The sequence below is a fragment of the Dromiciops gliroides genome, chromosome 5 (assembly GCF_019393635.1).
Source record: "Dromiciops gliroides isolate mDroGli1 chromosome 5, mDroGli1.pri, whole genome shotgun sequence".
Lineage (NCBI taxonomy): Eukaryota > Metazoa > Chordata > Mammalia > Microbiotheria > Microbiotheriidae > Dromiciops > Dromiciops gliroides.
In genome coordinates, this window is record NC_057865.1 from 267,289,147 (window position 1) to 267,315,100 (window position 25,954).

The following is a 25,954-nucleotide window of genomic DNA, read 5'->3' on the forward strand; positions in this document are numbered from 1 at the left end:
GACCATCCCCCACTGGTGGTGGCTGGAGGAGCTAGGTGAGGGGTGGCTACGGATCTCTCAAGCCATCTCTCTCCCGCCCCCCCCCCCAAAGGCAGCAGGGGTTGGGGGAGACTGGAATGAAGGGTGATGGTCCAGGAGCTAGCTCAGTTCTGATCCGATTCTTTGATGGACCCCAGAGAACTTCTGGGGTGTTAGACCCTATAACAAAAGGACATGAAAATAGACCCTGCTTTTAGGGAGTATATATTCCAAGTCTTAAAAAAAAACTAGGACAGAATTGCCTCCCTTGCTGAAGGAAGGCCATTGAAACACTGTTATTTATTTATTTATTTTTAACAGAAGAAAGAAGGAAAGTAAGAAGGAATGTGTCATGGGGGAAAATCAGTGGTGGGGGTCCTTAGGCATTCCTCTTTAAAGAATTACACCCTCTTGTACACAAATCCAATTAGAATAAAATCCAATTAGGTTCTAGAGAAGAGGAAACAAAAGAAAAGTCAAAAACTTCTCTCCAGGGGAGATAGCCGGAAAACATGATTCTCTGAGATATCTCTCTCCCTGAACAGGAGAAAGACCAGAGCTTTTATAGATGGTAGATGGAGTGACCAGATGGGGTCACCACCTGATAATGGAAAGTTCCCTTGGGGGGTGGGGAAAACTTGAGTGAAGGCTTGAATCAGAGGACTTCTGGAGTTCTCTGTCCCCTTGACCACTCAGGAAGCAGCCACTCCTAATGGGCTTATCTCCCTTACTTTTCAAGGTGTGTTAGTCCTTGTGTTTAGCTGGCCAGTTTAAACTTTAATAGTCCCAAATTCCTGACCCCATAACAGAATATAAGACAGACAGGAAAACTTTGAAAGCCACATGTTGAATGAGTGTGACATGGTACTGCAGACCTGTAGTCCCATAGTGGAGGCTGAGGCTGGTAGACTTCTTGAGCTCAGTAGGATCAGCTGTACACATTAAGTTCTGAATGAATATGCTGCACTCCATAGTTGGGGAAGAGCAGTTCATTTGCCTAGGGAGGAGAGATCTAGCCCTGAGCAAATTAGGAGAGGACCATGCCTCCCATAGAGATCAGAGTGGGATGAGGCTCAGGAGTAGACCCTGCACTTCCAGTCTGGCCAAGGAAAGGAGAAAGAGGAAGAAGAGGAAGTTGTTGAATTTATTGAATATTTTAAAAGAGAAGCAAGCAGTACGTAATAGATTCACAGTTTTTTGTCAAGTCTTTTGTTGTTGGTTTTTGTTATACCTTGCATATGGAAATGCTCCTCTTATAGGTTAAGTTGGGGGGAGGGGATATCATTTATCAATAAGTATTAATTAAAAGTAATCACCTAAATTTCTATTTTGTACCTTACTTGAGTCTAAGTATATTTGGGGGTTTTTGTTTTGTTTTGTTTTGTTTTTTTCCTAGGATGGGGAATCAATATTACATAAAATTCTGAAGGTGTTCAATGTATTCATGCCACTTCCCTTAGACCCTTTCTACAGTGCCCATCTTTGCCTGAGCTCCGCACGTTTCTTGTTTTTTTTCTGTGCTTTTCAATTTCCCCTTTGGGGGTAGTGGGTGAGGAGATAGGAGAGAAGGAAAGGAAAGAAGAAGAGGAGAGAAGAGAGGAAGAGAGGGGAAGAGGGGGAGAGAGAGTTAAATTGTATATAAAACTTCAATTAAATTAAATTCAAAGCCATTTGCTTAATGTCCTCTATCTACATAGGAGGCATTTAATAATAGAACCTAATCTTTTCTTTGTTCTTCTCCTAAAGACTCTACTTTCTGTTCCTGAAAATGTCAGCTAGCTCGTCAAAAAATTAATCCATCCTGGTGTGTTAATACTATGGTATTAAATAGAAAGAAGATCCCTTCCGCTTCTTCCTCTTCTTCCTAATATGTACATTTTATCAGTGTCCTTCTGGAAACAAAATGGCTGACTCAAATGAAATACCTAAACATTGGATTTTCTAATGCCATAATAGAGGATAGCAACATCCAGACAGACCAGTCAGAGTCAGGGACAGGTTCGGGTCATTCAACAGTGTTCATATCTTAATATGATTTCATTACATTTATTTTAAAATTTTAATTTTTTAATTAAAAAAATCTGTTTTTCTCCCTCCCACCCTCCCCCACTTGTTAAAACAAAAAGAAAAAGAAAACCTTTGGTAACAAATATGCGTAGTTAAGTAAAATAGCTTCCCTAAATGTCTGTATCCAAAAAATACAGGTCTCAAATCTTCACCCTGAATTCATTATCTCTCAGTTAGGAGGTAAGTAGGATGATTCATTATCCAACCTCTGGGATCATAGCTGATCAGTGTTTCAAAGTTTTTCATTCTCACAATGTCTTTATTATTGTATACTTCCCCCCCCCACCCCCGTTCTACTAACTTCATACCCTATATGAATTCATACAAATCTTCTTAAGTTTCTGTAAAATCATTCCGTTCATCATTTCTTCTACCATATTGTTGAGTCACTTTCCAGTGGATGGACCCCTCCTTTGTTTCTACTTCTTAGCCACTGCAGAGAGAGCTACTATAAATAATTTTGTACATATGGTTCCTTTGCCTCTTTCTTTGATCTCTTTGGGGTATGGACCTAGTAATGGTATCATTGGGTCAAAGGTCATATTCACAGTTTAGAAGCTTTTGAATTATAATTCCAAAATGCCTTTTGGAATGGCTAAACCAGTTCACAGGTACCTGTTCATTTAATGGACCTATTTTTCCCACAGCCCCCTCAACATTTATCATTTTCGATTGCTGTTGCCTTTGTCAATCTAATGAGTATGAGGTAATATATAAGAATTGCTTTATTTAGCATTTCTCTAATTATTAATAATTCAGAGCATTTATTTTCTTATAAAACTACTTGTTCGTATAAGTTGACTATCAATTGGAAAATGGCTTTTATTTTTTTATTTGTTTTTATTTGTTTATTTATTTTTATTTATTTGTTTATTTATTTTTGCAGGGCAAAACCCCCATTGCCCTTCAAAGGGTCACACAGCTAGTAAGTGTCAAGTGTCTGAGGCCATATCTGAACTCAGGTGTTCCTGAGTCCAGGACCAGTGCCTTATCCACTGTGCCACTTAGCTGCCCCTTATTTTTATAACTTTTAATAATCAGTTTCTGGAAAGAAAACATTTATCAGAGAAAGTTTCTAGAAAGATTTTTTCCCCCAGTTACCTGCTTCTTTCCTTATTTTAACTGCATTGATTTCATCTGTGCAAACCTTTTTTTTTTTATTTTATGTAATCAAAAAATTAAAAATTGTAAAAATTATCTAATCAAAGTTGTCCATTTTTTAAAATTGCATTTCTACAAACATATATTGTATACAAAACATGTGTGTGTGTGTGTGTGTGTGTGTGTAAAGCAATGTACTAGGCTCTGAAAGAGATGCAAAAATAAGATCCAATGTTTGTTTTCTGAGAGCTTACAATGTGGTTAGTGTACTTCTGCTTAGAGGTAACCCTGCTGGTCTGCTTACAGATAGTTTAGTATTTGTATACCATAAACTAACCAACCTGACAGTAGAGAGTGGAGCTCAAATAGCAATGTATTCTTGGCTTAGATAACCACAAATTAACATTATCTGTGATTTATTGGGGCAGCTAGATGGATCAGTAAATAGAGCACTGGGCTTGGAATCAGAATGACTCATCTTTCTAAGTTCAAATCTGGTCTCAGACACTTACTGTTTCACCTAATCATTTAACCCTTTTTGCCTCAGTCTCCTCTTCGATAAAATAAGCTGGAGAAAGAAATGGCAAACCACCAAAGTACCTTTGCCGAAAAACAAAACTAAACTAAATAAGGACATGAAGAGTCACACACAACTGAAACAACTCAATAACAATAACAACATGACCCAACAACAGATATTTTATTGGATTTTTCTTTATTTTGTTAAGTATTTCCCTGAAAACATTTTAATCTGGTTTGGGTCTACCAATCCCAGAATTAACACCTCTGTTATAGAGTACTCAACTATGCTAAAGTATTATGTAACAGGGGGCAATGAGGACTCATCTACTGCCTTATTTGATTTTTTCAGGGCATTATCTTGCCTGGCCTTTGATTCTAGATGCCTCAAGATCTCATGGCAAACCTCACTCTGCTGCTTCTCTTTGGCTCAAGACCGTGGCATCTGCTTCTAAGTGACCTACCAGTACTGGCTCCTGTTTGGTTTCCATAAACGGTGCTCTTTCTCACCCACCCCCCAACGCTGGCAGCCATTTGGCAAACCAGTGTTCTTCCTCTGCCAGTACCTAGCCAGCTTGTATCCCCACCCACACCCATTAGTGACAACTGAGTCCTAATTTAGAGAATTAGACATCCCAGAAGCTTAGGCTCTGGCCTTAGAACAAAAGGAGCATCCTGGCTCAATACTATTCTGATGGGAATAGTTCCTCATCAGAACTTTCCTCTGCCTGCCTTGCTCTTTTAGAAGTCTGAATCCTATAAATAATGCATTGCAATACCTCTGAACCTCAATTACTGATACTCAGCACTTTGGTGGTACAGTAATGCACAGGAGATGGGAAAGTTCTGTGCTTACAAGGCTGGAATTGAAAAGTAAGATTCCATTATCCTCCTCTAGCTCATACATCTCAGAGAAATGATGGTCAAGAAGTAATGTAACAGATGAAAGAAAATGAGCCTGAACCTGGGATTCTATTGATACAGGGAACTTCCACATAAGGACAATCTCTCTCCTAATGCAGGCTGCCACCTTCTTTACAACTCGTGGTCTCACAGAGTCACTTAGAACATTGGGTGGGAGCTTAAGTGACTTGCCTGATATAGGTTGGTACCTTCTTTACACCTTATGGCCTTGGAGAGTTGTCTAGACTTAAGCATTGATAGATTGTGACTTGTCCACAGTCACAAAGCCAATGGGTGTCATATGAGGGACTTGAACCCAGGTCTTTCTAACCAGTTCTCTGGCTATTAAAAAATCAAGTTGATTCCTAATGGCATGAGAAATGCCAATGAGGAAACATTTCATATTATTAAGACCCGTAAATTAATGACACCGTTTTCTCCTTTCAAAGACACTTGTATTTTATAATACTCCACTAAAGAAGGCAGCTAGGTGGTACAGAGGATAGAATGCTAGACCTAGAGTCAGTAAGACTCCTCCCTTATGAGTTCAATGTAGCCTCAGACACTAGCTGTATGACCCTGGGCAAGTCACTTAACTCTTTGCCTCAGTTTCCTCATCTTGATGTGGGCAGAAATTTGGGGTCAAATTGTGAGTCATCCCAAAAGAATTACAAGACTCAGTGACTCAGTATACCAAGTTTTATTGCAATGCTGTGAGCGATCACAGGGAGAGAACCAGAAAAGTGGAAAGGTATCTCTCAAATAGTGAAAGAAAAGATAGTTATATTCATAGTATAGATAAATTGATTTATCAGTCTCATTATAATAATCTCCACCTTGGGGAGGTATAAGGGAAGGCCTGTCCTACTCATTATAATATTCTCCACCTTTGTGGTACCTTTTTCAGTGGAGGTGTTTTGGGGGTGTGAATCTGGGGACAAATTTGGCCTTTTCTGAGCATGTCTCTTTCTGGTTCCCATGGCTAGTTTTAAAACATATTCATTTTTCATTTATTTCTGTTATAAGTTTCTATGGTATGTCAATTCCTTTATTGTCATAGTGTTTAGGTCTCCATGGCCTAGCTCCCTCTGTTCCCATTATGGGTACAGATTTCTGTGGGTTTGAGAAATTAGCATCCTGACTTGTTAATTATCCATTAACTGGGGTCTAACTCCCTCTTAGAGCTAATATCTGAATTAGAGCTTGGACCTTAGGTTTTTCTATTAACCCTTTTTTGCCTCCTACATCAATCTGTAAAATGAGCTGGAGAAGAAAATGGCAAACCACTCCAGGATATTTGTCAAGAAAACCCCAAATGGGGTCACAAAGAGTCAGACACAACTGAAACAATTTAATAACAATAACATTCCACTAAAGAGAAGCATATCACTTGTATAATAATGATTTGCTTTTATAACGTTAACCTAAAAATTAATGAAACAATCAATATAGGAGAAATAAGGTCTTTAATGGGGCAGAGGAGTTACAGCTCGGAGTATCACAAGGCAAGAATGCTAGGAATACTCAAAGATGGGAAATTGAGGACAGGATATAAATGGGATAACAGAACAAAGGGAACTATAGGACTGTTCATGAGTCAAGTATAGAAACTACTTAACTACTTAACTACTTAATGTAAATGACAGCATCTAGTGGCACAGCAGAACAGTTGTGAGACCCATCAGCCCCGGCAGAGAGGACAAACTACCAGCTAGAGAACTACCTACAGGACAGGCTCGACTAGCACAGGGAGCAAGGGCCCTGAGGAATCTGCAAGCCACAAAGGCCTCAGAGCAGAAAGCCAGTGACCAGGCCCCTATCCCCCACCACAAGAAGCTTACAACAATGGCCCCTGTGCCCCAGGAATCGACCTCAACTACAAAGGTCATAAAATAGGCTAAAATATGAGTAAGAAACAGAAAAAGGGCCCTTACCATTGAGACCTTCTATGGTGATAGGGAAGAACAAAACACAAACTCAGATGAGGACAATACTGTCAAAATGCCTACATGTGGAGCCTCAAGGAAGAAGATGGATTGGTCTTGAGACCAAAAAGCCTTCTCGGAAGAGCCCAAAAAGGATTTAAAAAATCAAATAAGAGAGGTAGAAGGAAAAAAAATGGGAAAAGAAATGAGAAAAAAAGTGATTCACACAGGAAAATTATGAAAAAAGAGTCAACAGCTTGGAAAGGAAGCACAAAAATTGACTGTAGACTATAAACTCCTTGGGGGCAGACGTTTGTGGGGATTTTTGTCTATCACCATTCACTGTTATAGTACCTGACACACAGTAGGCATTTAATAAATGTTTGGCATTGAACAAATAGGAAAACATTTTTTTTTAAGTGAGGCAATTGGGGTTAAGTGACTTGCCCAGGGTCACACAGCTAGTAAGTGTTAAGTGTCTGAGGCCTGATTTGAACTCAGGTACTCCTGACTCCAGGGCCAGTGCTCTATCCACTGCACCACCTAGCTGCCCTGGAAAACATTTTGTTTACCATTTTCTCTGTTTCTTTTTATTTGTTGGATTTTTAAAAGTTTAAGATTTGATTATTTTTATTTTTCAAGCAGCAAGGTTTTGTTTTGTTTTATTTATTTTTTAAATTACTTTTTATTTTTTTGCAGGGCAATAAGGGTTAAGTGATTTGCCCAGGGTCCACTGTGCCACCTAGCTGCCCCTTTGTTTTTTTTTAATTAATGGAATAAAGCAAACATTTCCATAACATATTTGTACATGATTGTACATGATTAAGCATAATGATTGTACATGAAACTACAAATATGTACAACTTGCTATTCCTTTTAAATATATAATAAACTTATCATGTAAATGTTTTTCCTCCCCCGGCCCCTCCCCTAGAGATTGCTACCATTAGACACAATAAAATTATTCTATACATACTTCAGTTTATCAGTTCTTTCTCTGGATATAGAATACAATTGCAATTAGGATAAAACAATATAAAAAATTGTCAGTTACCCTCTGTTGTAGATTACTTCCAACAAGGACCCTGACACAACCTCTAGTTAGTGGATTGGCTTTCACTTGTTTTAAATTGGCATCAGAGTTTTGGTTTCAGCCAAAACTCTTAGTGCTAACACCAGTGAATAAACCATAAACCATTTTTAAAATTCACATTAGAGGATTTGGGTTTTTTTTTGGGGGGGGTGGTGGTGTTAAAATAGGTAAGGATAATTCATGAATTAACAAAATGTTCTCTTATGGTGGAGTTCAGAATAGATAGATAATAGATGGATAGACATACATATTTGTATATATATACATATCTATACATGGATATGTATATAGATAATACACATATCTACCCAATTAAAAAAAATTATTGCAGTCTTCTAACTATTATACCTCCCCCATCCAAGTTCATCATTACTATCTAAAGTAATCTGTGAAGAACAGTAGCTGTGTTTTCTCTCTATATTTAGACTGTTAGATTTTCACCATATATGCCAACTGTTTGAAAACTTTTCTTATTTTAAGTTTAAAAGTTTATTTTAATTAGTAAAACTTTTCTGAAAACTTCTTATTTTAATTAGTAAAACTAAACTAAGACTTTGGAACACCATGTCTCAATAATAAATAAATAAATGAACAAATAAATAGATAAATTAATGAATAAATAAATCAGTAGATGGATAAGTAAATGAAAAATGAATGAATGAATGATAATTAAATTACAACATATATTAATACATCATTGTGCTTTTAGGTTATTATAGATAATTATAATATATTACAATAATATATTATTGGATATATCATACTGTAATATATACCATAATCTCATATTATATATGATATAAGGTGTCCTAAAAGTCTTAGTGATATACACATACACATTCATATATGGGCACTGCAAATATACGTGTATATGCATTGTATATACATCATATGCATATGTATTTGCATATATAGAGATATGAAATGCTGGACAAGTCATTGAACCTGTTTGCCTCAGTTTCCTCAATTACAAAATACACCTGCCTGCTTCTCAACTCGAGGTAGTTATAAAGATTAAATAAGATATTTGTAAAAAAACACCTAGCACACTGGTCTGGCTCATATAATAAGCACTATGTATATATGTATGAGTGTGTTTGTAACATATATATATATATATATATATATACACACATATTTCACATATTTTACATTTAGCATCAGAGCTTTGGGTTCAGTCAAAACTGTTAGTGAAAACACCAGTAAATAAACCATAAAACAATATTTAAATTCACATTAAAGGGTTTTTTTGGGGGGGGGTAAAATATATAAGGATAATTCTTGTGCATGTGTATACACATAGATATACATAGATTTACACATATGCATATATAAACACATATGTGTGTGAGTTCGTAGAAAGAGAGATCAAATGAGTCAAAGAGACATTTTAGCTTAATGGATAGAACCTAGGAGTGGGAAGGGAAAAGGGTAAGGGGAGGTAAACAAGAATTTATTAAATATCTATGTGCCAGTCACTGCCCTAAGTACTTTACATATATTATCTCATCTTCTCAATACCACTGTGAGAAAAGTGCTTTTATGATTCCTATTTTACAATGGAGGAAACTGAGGCAGTCAGCAGTTAAGTGACTTTCAGGATAGATGCATAGATAGCGATTTGCCCAAGGTCACACAGCTAGGAAGTGTCTGAGACTTGATTTGAGTTCAAGTCCCACCTCTAACATGTACTGGCTGTGTACCCTTATCTGTGTTAACACAGCAATTTGCAGAGTAGATGATAACTTGTATAGATAGAAGGATTTCCCTCATCTGGGAATTCCCTATACCAGTATAATCACAGGTCTAGTTCCTATATTATATATCACATTAATTTCACCTAAAGTAATGTCGGGATCCCTGAACTTCTTTTGATTAACTATCTCAACATAGTTAATTTCCTTTGTAAGCCCAGGTGCCTTATTTTATACAATTTAAAATGCTCTTCTCAGAAGAGGTCTATAAGTTTCACCAGACTGCTCAAGGAGTCCATGACACAGACAAAAGATAAAGACCATCTGATCTAAAAAATAATGGCAGATACCAGGGATTTCTGTCAAGTTTAATTGCATTCATTTGGCCACTAGGTGGAAGCTCTAAGAATCATATATTAGCAACTGGAGAACCAAAGCCAATCGAGTAAGGGAGATTTAACTAGCAAACTAAGACTGATTTGGATTTGGAATTAAAATTCAGGCTACTTCCTTCTAAATCCTTAATCTCAGAGTCTCAAAATGTTGTTGGGGGAGGAGGAGGGGAAACACATGTACATACAAACACAACACTATGTTTCTTTTTAAAAAATAATTGCTATTGTTATCAGTTTTGACAGTGAGCATATTATTTATTAATATAATACCAGTAAAGAATTGACCACACATCTCCCTAACTTTTTTTTTTTAATTTTTAATTATTTATTTATTTTTAGTGAGGCAATTGGGGTTAAGTGACTTGCCCAGGGTCACAAAGCTAGTAAGTGTTAAGCATCTGAGGCCGGATTTGAACCTCAGGTACTCCTGACTCCAGGGCTGGTTCTCTATCCACTGAGCCACTTAGCTGCCCCTCTCCCTAACTTTTTATGGTCTCAGGCCATGTGGTTGAGAAAGCAGAGAGAGAGCTTCCACACGGCAGTTAGCACATGCAGGAGAAAAGCCGCCAAAGACTCATGCTGTGTTCCAGAGAGACAGCACCTGGTCTCAAGGAGACCTAAGAGAGTTCAGAAGACCTCCAAGCCAGAGAGCCAAGAATACCAAGCCAAGAGTCTCTAAAACCTAAAAGGCTCTAATGGCTACTCCCATAGGTTATATCCTCTATTGATAGAGGCAGGCCATTATACATTGATCAAAGCTAATTAGGTAGCATTGTTCAATTCCATTGGCTTAAGTGATTTGAGGGTGGTCCACATTAAAATGAACACTATAAATGACATCAGTGAAAGGTATGCGAAAGACCTTCCACTCAAGTTGCTTAAGGCAAAGTTCATTATCTAAGTGTGGTTTGATCCCATCAGTCCTTCACAGAGCCAGACATAAGTCTCCAATTCTTTTGTTCCCTTGTGTTTGTCCTAGATGAGATCTAAAGTTTCTCAAGAACTGAACTTTCTGGATTGGGGGAAAGAAAGTACTGAGAAACTCATCTCTGGGTCCCCCAAGGAATCCGTTTTTATTAATTATATTCTTATAAAGCACACATGTATATACAGATGTGTGTGTATATACATACATGAATGTGTTTGTATATATGCGTGTATGTGTATATGTGTATATACATATATATTTATAGTACTCATGAAAATGAAAACTATGTAAGCAAGTGAAAACATTCCATTTTTTTGAAGCTGCGGTATGGATGTTTGAAATTTAGTAAAATGAAAACCTTCTATGCAGCACTATAGAAGAGTTAGATTGCACAGTAGATAAAGCATTGGGCTTAGAATTAGGAAGACTGATCTTCCTGAGATCAAATATGGCCTTAGGCACTTAATAGTTGTGTCTCTGGCCAAGTCCCTTAACCCTATTTGCCTCAGTTTCCTCATCTGTAAAATGAGCTGGAGAAGGAAATAACAAACCACTCCAGTATCTTTGCCAAGAAAACCCTAACTGGGGCCATTGAAGAGTTGGATATAACTGAAAGGACTGAATGAATCCTACATTATGTAACTGACACCTTGAAACTGGGTCTGAAAATATCCCTCTATCAAAGAATCACTTGCATATCCGATCCAATCAAAGTTTAAGTAAAAGTTTTTATTATTTGTCACAAGGGGATATGGCCAGGAGTAGAAGTCTGAACTTCAACTCCTAGGGAGGAGCAGATTTATGGCATACTCCTCCATTAGCCAAAGTAAAGACAATGCTTTTATAGGGGCATTGGGGGAGACTAGAAACTGAAAAGTTACAGCTATTGGGAGTGGGGGTACTTGAAACAGTTGGGGGACATGAGGTTATCATCACTACGTGGTCCTTGTCATGTAACAAGAACATCTGGGTTCCAATTAGACTTCTGCCGTAAATTTCAAACATCTGGGTTCCAATTAAACTCCTGCTGTAAATTTCAAGGCACCCAACTTTCTGGGTGCCCATAATAAGTCTGCTTTGTTAACTGTTTGACTAACCACTATCTGGTTAATTAACTGCTTTTCTTTTCCAAGGACAGATTACTCTCTAACTGACCCCAGCAAGTTGATCAACCATATTATTTCTCATGGTCAGAGTGTCCTCCTCACAGTCAGAGTGGGGTCTAACTGGACCCAGACCTACTAGGCTGCCACTACAGTGACCCTACAATACCATTCTACACCAGGACACCCAAACACTGGGGAATGCTTTAATCTCTAAAAAGAGAGGCACTATCTTTCTAAAGAAATCTGCTTCTCCGGGCAGCTAGGTGGCGCAGTGGATAAAGCACCAGCCCTGGATTCAGGAGTACCTGAGTTCAAATCCGGCCTCAGACACTTAACACTTACTAGCTGTGTGACCCTGGACAAGTCACTTAACCCCAATTGCCTCACTAAAAAAAAAAAAAGAAAAGAAAAAGAAATATGCTTCTCCCTATGACATTTAATGATATGTGTTATGAGAAATACATAACCTTGATGTTCACAAAGTGTCTCAAGTTTGCTGGAATAAAGGTGACATATAAAATCAAAGACATCTCCTGAGGAGAACTTGGCAAGACTTTGTGATTAAAGAACTAGCAATTAAGTGAAATCTTCAAACATCAAATTAAGAAAAAAATGAAAGAACACTAGTAATAAGAACCTAAAATAGTAGCTGGAAATGCCACTTGCTGTCAATCCAAAATGCTTAAAAAAGAGAAAAATGGGGAATGTTACTTTCAGGTGTTAAAAGGTGATAGAGAGTGACATAACTCAGGTACTAAAAACTCAACAAAAGTAGAATTTTAAAGTTCAAATTAATACCTGATGCAGCAAGATAAATATGGAAGTGATAACAGCCTTTTAAATGGATTGTGGACTTTATGGGGGTAGGGAAAACATGAACCAAAATAAAACATGTTATTTTCTCCATTTATATTTACTTCTCCAAACTTCGTATTTCTTGCTAAGGACACCATAAGCCATTCATTTAGTCACCCAAAGTTTACCACCTTGTAATAATCTTTGTCTCTTGCCTCTCCTAAAATTCAGCTAGGTGGCACAATGGATAGAACACTGAATTGGGGGTCAGATAGAACTGAGTTCAAATCCAGCTTCAAACATGTAGTAGCTATGTGATCCTGAACAAGTTATTTAACCTCTGTCTACCTCAGTTTCCCCAACTGTAAAATGAGGTTAACAATAGTAGCACCTATCTCTCCCAGGGTTGTCACAAAGATCAAATGAGTTAATATTTGTTCAATGGTTGGCAAACCTTAAAGCACTATAAAAATGCTGATTTTTATGATTATGATTTCCAATCAGTTATAGTCTTTATGATTCTACCTCCACAACATCTTTGTCACACTTGTCCTCTTCTCTCAACAATTCAGATTCTTATAGCCTCTGTTCTGGACCACTGCAAAGGCATCCCAACTGGACTCCCAGCTTCCACTTTCTCCCTTTTCTGTTCCATTCCTCTAACTTTCTGGAGCATCATACACTTACCCATGTCTCTCCCATACTCAAAAAACCCAACAAAACAAAACAAGCCTCACTTCATTTGATTCACCCATTCCTGCTATTATCCCATATTTCTCTTCCCTTTTTGAGTTACACTCCTTGAGAAGGTTGTCAGCTATTAATCTATCGATGCCTTCCTTTCCTCTCGCAATCTTTTAGCTCTGTCATCTAGGTTCTTGATCTCATCATTCATTCAACTTAAACTACCTACTCCAAAATTATCAGTTATCTTATAAATGCCAAATCTAATAACCTTATTTTTAAATTACCATCCACCTTGAGCTCTCTATAGCACCTTTGACACTGTAGATCCCCATCTTCCCCTTTATACCCTCTTCCCCTAGAATTCCTTTCCCTTCTCCTTTTTCTTGAGTCCTGCTTCTCTGAATCCTCAATTCACTTGAATCCACTGATGATTTCATTTGAAAGATTCACTTATATCTCTATCATCTGAAATCCTCCTCTTGCTTATTTTTCTTTTTTTTCCTCTCCCCTCTAACTCATTCATAGTTCCATTATAAATGGATAAAACATGAAGCCAATGACAGTTGGTGAAGATGAAAACTAAATTATTTCTTCCACTCAAATATTTCCTTAAATTTTCAGAGGAACCTTAAGGCTTTCTAGAATGACAAGTTGATGAGTATGATATGATGCAACAAGAGAGTCAAGGCACATATCTCCTGGAGTCACAGAAAGGAGTCAAGTCAAGTCAACATTTATTAAACACCTACTATTGAACACATGCTTTGTTAAGTGCTAGAGATACAAATAGCCCTTGCCCTTAACAAATTCCCAACTCACATAGCCCAATGGGGGAGCCGTGCAAACAACTATGTATAGATATGATACAGACAGGATAAATTGGGAATAATCTCAAAAGGAGGGGACTAAAATTAAATAGGCCTAGTAAAGACTTCTTTCAGAAAGTGAAACTTTAGGCAAGACTTGAAAGTAAGGAAGTATTCTTCACTCCAGCATTGAGAAAAGGGAATCCATATTACAGAATACTTCTGTTCCTTAGGTTAGAGACATATCTCCAACATAATATGTCTCCTATTTCTGTTAATAATGTGTCTGACACTTCTAAAACTGAAAACTCTCATTGGAAAATGAAGCATTTTTAAGGGCATTACTACATCATTGCAAACTGTACCCTCCTTCTTTCATCCTAATGTCACAGTTATTTCAAAATTGGAGGGTTTTTTTTTTTAAAGAAAGTAACTTATGTTAAAGGTTTTTAGGGTACATTATATTATTTTTGGCAACAGAATTATCTTAGTCATTTGACTTTGCTATGTCTAATATTAAGATTCATTTTTGTTCCCTGAACACATATTGACTGATGATGACAGAATTATAACACAGGAGATGAAAGGGGAAAAATCATCCTGGTATTTGAAATTATTTGTGGATAACTTAAAATTAGTTATAGCTGGTCTTCATACTACTGGCTGTCACCTAATGCCTCCCTAGAGAAAAACAGAGAGAAAGAAAAAAAGGGGGAAATTATTTTTAATAAAAACAGCAGAAAACGTATTGTATTGTCCCTTTGGGAGGCAAAGCAGTGTAATGGAAAACAACCTTCCCTCCACTTCAAGATGAGCTGGGTTTAGTAGCCTTCCTAAAACACACTCAGAGTGTGACCCTGGCCAAGTCACTTAAATCTTCAGCATTGTTCCATCTAACTTGGTAAGACAGGTGTTATTAACCTGGGATCCGTGAACGTGCTTTCTTTTTGATGACTATTTCAACAAAGTTGGTTTTCTTTGTAATCCTTTATGTATTTAAAATCTTGATTCTAAGAAGAGGTCTATAGGTTATGACTATCAAAGGGGTCCAAGACACTAAAATAATAATAATAGCAATAACAACAACTGACACTTATATGGTGCTTACTATGTGCCAAGCACTGTGCAAAGTTACACTTTATAATTATTATCTCATTTGACCTACACAACAACCGTTGGAGGTAGATGCTATTATTATCACTCCCATTTTACAAATGAGGAAACTGAGGTTAAACAGAGGAATAGTGATTTAAACAGAGGTAAAGTGTCTCTGGAGGGATTTAAACTCGGGTCTTCCTGACTTCAGGCCCAGTGCTCTATCCACTGCAGCAATCAGCATTGAGAAGAGTGTCTAAGTTGCATTGATGTAAAAAATTTCCTCATTCTATATTTCCCATAGCAAAGAAATCACAGGGCCAGTCCAAAAATAAATAAATAAATAGATAGATAGATAAATAAATAAAGCTTTATTACCTTTCCCTGTATTAATGTATTGCTAATAAAAAGCAACTTTATTAGTTTTGCTGGAAACCAAAGACTTCTAATAGTCTAGTACATGCCCAGGGTTAAATAAATATGAGGCAGGCTTTACATTATGACTAAATTGAGAGTCAGTTTCATAATTCACTGACATTATATTCATTTTATCATGTAGAATGGAAACGTAGATAAGTAGGTAGATAGATATACACATTATATATACATATACATATATATATTTCTCTCTTGAAATGTTACTGTTCTTTCTATTTGCATTATTTGTGTATCTTTTTTTCTTGACCTTTCTGACTTCACTTAGCATTAGATCATCTAAGTCTTTGAATGCTTTTCTATATTTATCCCATTTTTCATTTCTTAAAGCATATGTATGTATCTAATTTTTTTACCCATGCAGTATTTAATAGGTATCTGTTTGTTCCCTGTTATTTTCTACTGCAAAAAGTGATGCTATTAATATTTTTTTTTGTGAACATGAAACCTTTTTGGGGGGCGGCGGGAGGTCATGAGGGTTAAATGACTTGCCCAGGGTCACAAAGCTGGTAAGTGTCAAGTGTTTGAGGCCACATTTGAACTCAGATCCCCTTGAATCCAGGGCCAGAGCTTTATGTCCTGGACCACCTAGCTGTCCCCGGACATGGAACCTTTTAATCTGTAGTGACTGAATTGAGGTACATGTCTAAGAGTGGAATCTCTGGGACAAAGGGTAGAGACATTGTATCACCTTTATTTTCAAGATCAAATTGCTTTCCAGAACAGTCCTACTTATTCACAGGTCCAGCAAGAATGCATTAGTGTGTCTATATTCCTCCAACACTGACCATTAGCATTGTTATTATCTTTGCCAATTTGCTGGGTGTGAGGTGAAACTTCAGGGTTCTTCTGAGGTGCATTTCTCTGATTTTTAGTGATTTGCAGTATTCCTTTATATTTCCTCTTCAGAAAACTGTTTGTTCATGACAACTTATCCACTGAGCAATGTTTTTAGCCATATATTTCTCTTGGTTGTCTAGATACATTTTATGCCAAACCATTTTCCAATAAATTCAATATGAAGTTCCCCCCTCTCTGCCCCCGCCCAGTCAGTCACTTCCTTTCTTATCCTAGATAAATTACTTTTGTTTGTGTAGGACTTTTAAATTTCATGTAATCAAAATTATCTAATATTTTATAAGTGTTTTATTCCTTTTTTGGATAGGAGCTACTCCTCTACCCAGAGCTGTGAAAGGTATATGATCTGCCTTCTACATTTTATAGTGTGAACTTTAATATTGAGATCACACATTCATTTTGAATTTATTGCATAAAATGATATGTTACTTTCAGCCTAGCTGCTGCTAGACTGCTTTTTTTTTTTTTTTTTTAGTGAGGCAATTGGGGTTAAGCGACTTGCCCAAGGTCACACAGCTAGTAAGTGTTAAGTGTCTGAGGCCAGATTTGAACTCAGGTACTCCTGAATCCAGGGCCAGTGCTTTATCCACTGTGCCACCTAGCTGCCCCGCTAGACTGCTTTTGAGTTTTATGAGTTATCAAATAAAGAGTTTCTTCATTTATATTTCAGTGTTTGTCTAAACACTGATTTATTGAGTTGAATTATTTGTGATTTCCTCTTGTCTCATCTGTTCCATATTCTCTATTTTTTTAATCAATACCAAATGGGTTTGATAAACTTTGATGCCAGAAGTACTATTTCCCTTTCATTTCCTCCCTTCCCCCCTCTCCATTTTCTCTCTTAATATTTTAGGTCACATGTTCTTCTAAATGAATTTTGCTACTATATGTAGGTAGCTCTGTAAATTATTCTTTTGATAGTTTATTGATATGGCAACAAAAGCATGAATTAGTTTTAGCAATGTTATTATTAGTACTACTAATTTTATTAGAAACTAAATTAGTGTTCCTATTTTTATTTTATTGGCATGGCCTACCCATGAGCACTATAAATTCCTCTAATAAATTTAGTTGTTCTTTATTTCATTAAGAAGTAATTTGAAATTGAATCAGTACAAGTACTGAATATGCTTTCATAGGCTGATTCCCAAATACTTTTTGCATTGTGTAGTTATTTTGAATGATGGTTCTCTTTCTATCACTGACTCTTTGAATTTGTTATTATATAGAAATTCTGTTGATTTAGGAGTTATTTTGCAGTCTGTAGCTTTGTAGGAACTATTGTTTCAATTAATTTCTTTGCTGGGTCCTCAAGATTTTTTTCATGTCATCAGAAAATGGGGGTAGTTTTAACTCCATTTTTTCTATCTTTGTCTCTAATTTATTTTTCTTATTTTATTGCATTTCTAAGGGGCATCTTTGCTTTACTCTTGTATTTGTTGGTAAAGCTGCTAGCACATGTGCATTGTATATGATACTTGCTTTTGGCTTCAGCTTGAGCTTTTAAACTGTAACCAAAAACAGAAAAAGAAAAAGAAAAAAAGATCCCTCAGTATCTATACTTTGTAGGAATTTTAGCATAAGTGAGTCATGTACTTTGTCAAAGTTTTTTTTTCCTATTTCCATTGAGATAATTGTGGGTTGTTTTTTTTTAAATTTTCGGTATGTATTAATTATTTTACCAATGATGAATCATTTTTGTATCCCTACTATATATAAATCTACCTTGGTCATAATGAATGATTTGTTAGATGAATTGCTGTAGACTGTGGTGAGATTTTATTTTAAAAGTTAAACACTGATTAATCACACTTGCCTGTACTTCTCCATTTATGTTTTATTCTTCCCTGACTTAAGAAGTAGGAATATATTTGTCTCTTAAAAGATTTCTAGAATGTGTTCTTTTTCATATTATCAGAATAATTTGTGTAGTATTAACAATGTAAATGTCCAATAGAATTCTCCAGTAAATCCATCAGAACCAGAAGTTCCTTCACCTCACCCCCTCTACTCTCCTCCCTCACCTCTATACACATGCAAACACACATACTTTGGTAATTCTTTTACACCTACTTCTTTTATCTTTTTTCTGAGACTAGATTGTCTAAGTTTACTATTTGATTGTTCATATATTTATGATTTTAAGGTATTCTACTCTTTCTATTCTCAAGGGTTTTTTTGTCATATAACTGTGCAAAGTAGGTTTTGATAATTATTTTTATTTCCTCTGGTTTTGATGTGATTTCAACAAATGAGTCTAACAGAGAAAGAGAAAAGACAGAGACAAAGAAATAAAGGGCAATACAGAAGGAGGTAGGGAGAGAGAAGATAACTAAGCCTTCCGAAAGTGTGGGTCTGGCTTCACAGCTGCAGCCATCAAAAAGACTATGGTCAACCAAATGATTGGAAGACTAGAAAAAGTCTTGTTCCAAAGTTTCTTCAACGAATTTCCATTACATGGCATCATGACTCTCCCTGAAGTAAGGTTCCCAGCCTCTTCCAATTGTGGAATTGAATGCCCACATGCTCATAAGAATTAGGATCATTGCCCAATTTTCCATTATATCCATTTACCATTTCCTTCTCCAGTTCATTTTACCAATGAAGAAACTGAGGCAAACAGGATTAAATGAACTTGCCCGGGGTCACACAAAATAGTGTCTGGGGCCATATTTGAACTCAGGAAGATAAATATTCCTAACTGCAGACCTACCACTCTATCCACTGTGCTGCCAAACTGTTGAGAAAAGCACTATCCTCATATCCACGCTTTCAGCCCAAATATCCTCCTTGGCTGCGTACTCTTTCTCAGTTCCTATATCCTGTCAGTTGCCAAGTTTTATTTCTCCCTTCATATCTCTCATATATGCCCACTTCTCTCCTCTGATATTTCCACCATCCTAGTTCAGGCCTTTACCAATGTGGTAAAAAGTTTTAACAGTCGGTTAGATAATGGAGAGACGCCAGTTTCTTTTTTTAGGACCACCCTTTTGGGGAGGAGACCAACAGCATGAGCTACGCACACCAGTCCGCCTGCAACACATGCCAGATTGCCTGCTAAGCACTCGACTTCTGGGGTGTGAGCTTAAAAGGCAAGGAGAGAACGGAAGTGGGGCTTTTTTCCTGCTCTGCTGGTCTCCTGGCTGCGCTGCACAGACAGACGCTGACTGGAGTTTGACTCGGCCCGGCTCTTGGTTAACAGCATGCGCTTGACTCGATCTCTCTCCCCAAAGGTGGCCTTGGGTTTTGGTGAGTTTTATATGGAATATAGACTAAGCCTAGACTTAAGACGATTTGTATTGTATTTCTACTTTCCTATCCTTCTAATCAACATCACCTTGTGACTACCATACAATAAAAGCTCTAACTAGAAAACCAGAAGCTTCTTCCATTTACTAGTCTGGGAGATAAATTAAGGGAAAGGTTAAGTAGGGGAGATTTATGATCTAATATCCAATTTTAATCTCACACCACCTCATCTCTAGACTATTTCATAGCCTGCTGGTTGGTCCCCCAGCCAAAAGTTTCCCCCAATCCCAGCCATCTGCTACTTGGCCATCAAATTGATTTTCCTAAAGCACAAGGGTGACTATTCACCCTACTATTCATAAGCTCTATTAGCTCCCTATTACTTTCAGGATCAAATATAAAATCCTCTACTTTTAAAACCCTTTGAAACCCTTTCCCTATGTTTATAATCTTACATCCTCATGTTCCCTCACCACATTCTCAAGTTTGTCATTCCATCTTCTGACTTCAGGCATTTTTATTTGTAGTTTCCATTTCTGGAATCCTGGCATTCTCTGTTCTCAACTCTACCTACTGCTCACTCTGGCTTCCTTTACATTAAAGGCCAGCTAAAACCCCACAGTCTACATAAAACCTTTCCCAACTCTCCTCAATGCTGGTGCCTTCCTTCTGAGATGACTACCCCACCCAAATTACCCCAATCTATACCTTGTTTATATGTGGTTTTTAGCATGTTATCTCCCCCATTAGCTTGTTAAGTTCTTGAGTGCAGGGACTGTTTTTAGCATAGTACCTAACACATAGTAGTTATTTAATAAAGGCTTGTTGACTGAAGGCCATTTATAAATGCAATCATTTACCTATAAAGGCAAGTTAGGGTGTGAGGTTTAAGTCTACATTTCAAACCTCTTCATTATTTCTATTCCTTTAACTATTGCTTACTCTATCCCCTTGTGTACTTTAGAAATAAATCCCTCAATAATACCTCTAGTATTATTTATTTTGTTAACCCCATTGATGTCTCTTTCCCATTTTGTTTTGTCTTTGCCATTTGATAATTTCTGAAGAGGGGGCAATTTATTATTGTGCTTTATTTACCTTTCTTTTGTTTCTATTAGGGTGTTTGAAAGTTGAATAATATACTTGTCTTTTTTTTTTGTATCAATGTTTCAAAGCCTCTCTTTTATTGAATATCTAATTTTTTCCATCAATGATTACACTCAGATTTTCAGAATTTCTCATTCTGGATTGCATCTTGAGCCCCTTTGCCATTAGGAATATATTCAGTTTATTTCTGCAGTTTCTGATGCATGCAGAATATTATTTTCAGTTGGTCAGCAAGCAATTAAGTGTTTAATATGTGGAAAGCACTATGCTAAGGTCTGAATATGTTATTAAAATATGATTTTCTTATTATTGAAGATCTTTCTCCTGTATGCTTAGAGAAATTATTTGTCAAAGGAGTTGCTTAAGTTGTATGAATATGTTTAAAGGATAGATTTTATTTTGCTTTACTTTCCTGGAGGCACTCTATGAATTCTTTTGACCAATTCTTTGTTTTCTGTGTTAACAACCTTTGGCAAGATATGTATTCAGAAACTGGTGGCAGTTTTCTTACATTATTTCTGGCATTAAATTTTTAACTTTTTAATCATCATGGAGGCCAATGTCCTCAGTTGTGTCTCTACACATTTTGTTGATGTAGAGGTCATATGATCCTTCAAAAGTAATGTTTTTGCCTCTCCTTCCAGATTGTCCTTCACTTCCGTTTATCCATATTCTTAAGCTGTTGCTATTTCCCTTTCTTCTTTGGAGAGACCAACTACTCTGAATATCTTACATCCGTCTTGCAGGTAGGAACCTAATCTATACATTTTAGGTCATTGTTCATTTGTTTGTTCTTCTTCATTCTTTTTTTTTTCCAGGGCAATGAGGGTTAAGTGACTTCCCCAGGGTCACACAGCTAGTAAATGTCAACTGTCTGAGACTGGATTTGAACTCATCTCCTCCTGAATCCATGATTGGTACTTTATCCACTATGCTACCTATCTGCCCCAATATTATTTCATTTTATCCTTACAACAACCCTGGGAGATAAGTATTTTTTGTTTGTGTTTTCTTTTGTTTTCTTTTGTTTTCAGGGCAATTAGGGTTAAGTGACTTGCCCAAGGTTACCCAGCTAGTAAGTGTCAAGTGTCTGAGGCCAGATTTGAACTCAGGTCCTCCTGAATCCAGGGCCAGTGCTTTTTCCACTGCACCACCTACCTGCGCCTAATAATCTTTTGGGGGGGGGGGTTGAGGGGCAATGAGTGTTGTGACTTCCCCAGGGTCACACAGCTAGTGTCAAGTATCTGAGGCCAGATTTGAACTCAGGTCATCCTGAGTCCAGGGCCAATGCTTTATCTACTGTGCCACCTGAATATCTTACATCCTTAAGGGCATGTAGGTAGTGTAGTGGATAGGAAGAGGGGCCTGGAAGTCAGGAAGACTCAGTTTTGTAATTTCAAATCTGGCTTCAAACACTTACTAGCTGTGTGATTCTGGACAAGTCATCTAACCTTGTTTCCCTCAGTTTCCTCATCTGCAAAATGAGTTGGAGAAGGAAATGGCAAAGAACTCCAATAATTGCCAAGGAAATTTGAAATGGGGTCATGATGAGTCAGTCATGACTGAAACTAAGGAACAACAACAAAATAGAGAGAAATGTAGCAACAACAAAATGGGGAAATGTAACAATCTAAATGTCATTTAGGTAAATGAGTAATTGAACTTCATAGGGCAGAACACATATTCTAATTTATGTTATTTATGGACATGTTTTATACCCTCTCTATTAGGCTGTAAATTCCTTGAAGATAACTAAATTGTTTCTCTTCTTTATCCCTTGTACTTAGCATAGCAAATTACAAATAATAGCTGCCCCATGTATGTTCGAATTTAATTAATGAACACCAAAGATGGCTTGCCTTGAGCTAATAGGATGATCATTCTCATTCTGTGGCTTAAAAACTAAACATTTATTCAAGATTAGTAAAATATGGTAGTTTCTTTTTGATGAGTTCTTGGATGAGTTCTAGCATGATTTCACTTCATGATGACTAGAAGAAGCATCAATCTTAGAACAAGCCATTCTATATATTAAGACAATGAATGATGATTTTTCAACTCCTTTGGTAGGTTCAAAGTCAAAGGCAATAACACTAATCTCAACATTTCTTCCAGAACTGAACTCTGGGAAATATGCCGCTGGTTTCTTAGAAGAAGTAGGTTAATTATCATCCTATCACCCTCTATTTCATGTTTGTACTAAAGCACAGACTGAAATTACTGAACTTGTTCTAGATATATCAGGTCTTTGTATTTTTGTTTGTCTTGTTTTCCTTTTTCTCATTATTTCTGCTGTGTAGGCTATTCACTTTGCCATTTGTTCTCATCTGAATTTTTCTCTCAAGGTTCTTTTTTTGTTTTGTTTTGTTTTTTGTTTTTTGTTTGTTTGTTTGGTTGGTTTTGGTTTTTTGGTGAGGCAATTGGGGTTAAGTGACTTGCCCAGGGTCACACAGCTAGTAAGAGTCTGAGGCTGGATTTGAACTCAGGTACTCCTGACTCCAGGGCCAGTGCTCCATCCACTGCACCACCTAGCTGCCCCATCTCTCAAGGTTCTTATTTGTCTCTTGAACCATTCTGAAATACCATACTGAAGTCCTAGCTGTCTTGGGAATCCATAGCATTCTATGTTTCATTCATCAGTTATTAATGCAAATTCCTTTATTTTTCAATATTTATTTTGAGGCACTTGTATTCTTTTTTGTCTTACATTCTGATTTTAGTATGTTAACTTGGTTTATCTGCTTGTTTTCTTAGGTTTTAACTGACCTTTTCCCATTTGCTTGTGAAATTTTTGTCCTAAACAATTTCAATATTTGTAAAAGTACCATGCACAGCTACAAAAATATAATACCTATGTGTATATATGCATATATATCTATATATACACATGTGTATGCATGTGTGTATATGTGTGTGTACATATATATATATATACATACAGAGAGAGAGAGAGAGACCGACCTTCTATTTGCATTCTCATTCAATAAGCACTAGAGATGAGAGAGACAGAGACAGAGACAGAGTCAGAGAGACAGAAAGAGGACCTACATTATTAAGGTTTTATTATTTCTCTCTGTAACTCACCTAGTTTTCCTTTAACTATTTAGTTATGTCATTTGGCACATAAATACAGGAAATGTAATGTATATAGTCCACATGTTCCCCTTTCTCCTGAGGCAACCAGGTATGATAGGGCAGCTAGGTGTTACAGTGGATAGAAAGCAGGAACTGAAATTGGGAAGATCTGAGTTCAAATATGAATTTTTTTTTTGGTGGGGTAATCAGGGTTAAATGACTTGCCCAGGGTCACCCAGCTATTGTGTCAAGTGTCTGAGGTCAGATTTGAACTCAGGTCCTCCTGAATCCAGGGCCGGATCTATCCACTGTGCCACCTAGCTGCCCCCTCAAATATGATTTCTAACCCTTACTAGCTGTTTGACCTGGATAAGTCACATAAAAAATAACTTCATCTGCCTCACTTTCCTTATCTGTAAAATGAGGATAATAATAGTATCCATCATACAAGATTGTTATGATTAAATGACATATTTGGAAATCACTCTGTAAATTTAAAATACTTTATTAATGCTGATTGTCATTACTACTACCACCACCATCACAACCACCACTAGTACTTCCGTCTCCTCCTCTTCCTACTACTACTACTACCTCCACCTCCTACTGAAATTATATATTTCAAGAAAATGTGGTTTCATTATTTTATCTTACAATTTTCTTTTCTGCTGCCTTGACTGACATTGTGATTGCTACCTGTTTTTGTTTGTTCAGCTGAAGTATAATTTTATTATGAGGGAATTGCTTTGTGAGAATTAATGATCTATGGGAATATTAGTCATCACTTCTTCTATATAAAAAACCCTGCAAAGTGGAACACAGAACCATCCATTTGTTATTAATATTTCACTAATTAATTCCCTTTTATTTGACCTATATAGCAGCTATTTCAAAAGCCACTGATGGCAGGAAAATAAATGGGGAGATACAAAAGCCCCTTGCTTCACAGCAATAATCCTGGTACCCATCAATTTTGGATCTAGTTATGATTCTGGTACCTTATAGATTTTTTCAGTACATATGTATCCAGAAATAATTTAATTTACCACTGTCAAGGATATAGTTATATTTTTTCTCCTCATCCATGCAAATTACAGAATATCAGAGACTTCTAGGAGAAGAACCACTTCCAGATACCACTCAAGACCTTTTGTCTTCTAAAGCACTACTTTCATATAATTTTTAGACACTATACATCTGGTTTCCTGTCATCCTATCATAAAACTTGGTTATTAATGTTTGTGATTTGGGGTGGTCATGGGAGTCTGTTGACTAAGTGTGAAAATGAGTACCACCTTTTGGCTGAAATATTGTTGGTTATTACATTTCTGGTATTTGAAAGATATGAGCCAGTAAGGGCATTACTTTAACTTCTTGCGCTTCTGTTTGCTTTGTTAGGTTTTTTGTTTGTTTGTTTGTTTTTGCGGGGCAGTGGGGGTTAAGTGACTTGCCCAGGGTCACACAGCTAGTAAGTGTCAAGTGTCTGAGCCTGGATTTGAATTCAGGTACACTTGAATCCAGGGCCGGTGCTCTATCCACTGCGCCACCTAACTGACCCGTTTTGTTTTTGTTTTTGTTTTATAAATTATGAATAAGGATTGATGTCCTCTATATTGCCAGAGGATCAGTGCTTTACCTATGTAACAGTGACTATGTTGTTTGACTTTCTATGTTTAACCAGAAGCTATAATAAAGCTATGAGGCAGAAATCCTTTTAACGTGTATTTAGAGAACAGCAGACTTTGCCTGAAAATCACTAACACACTTACCTCACTGAAGTATCTTCCTGGCTCTAAATCATCATGAGAAGAATCAGGAGATTTGGAGAACCCTCAAAACATGCTGAAAGGACCTTTTTAAAAACCCCAAGAGGATGTCCAAAGGCAACTAGAGAACTAATCTGTTCATCATCAGCTCTTTCAAGAATGAAAGACTCTGTCTAGAGAGAAACATCTGCTGCCTTTCTATTTTTTTTATCTTCATTTTTTGTTTGTTTTGTGTGTGTGTGTGTGTGTGTGTGTGTGTGTTTTTGTCCTGTCACATTTGTGATCTAATATGGGTGTGACCCTGGGTAAGTCACTTCATCGCTCAAGGGCTC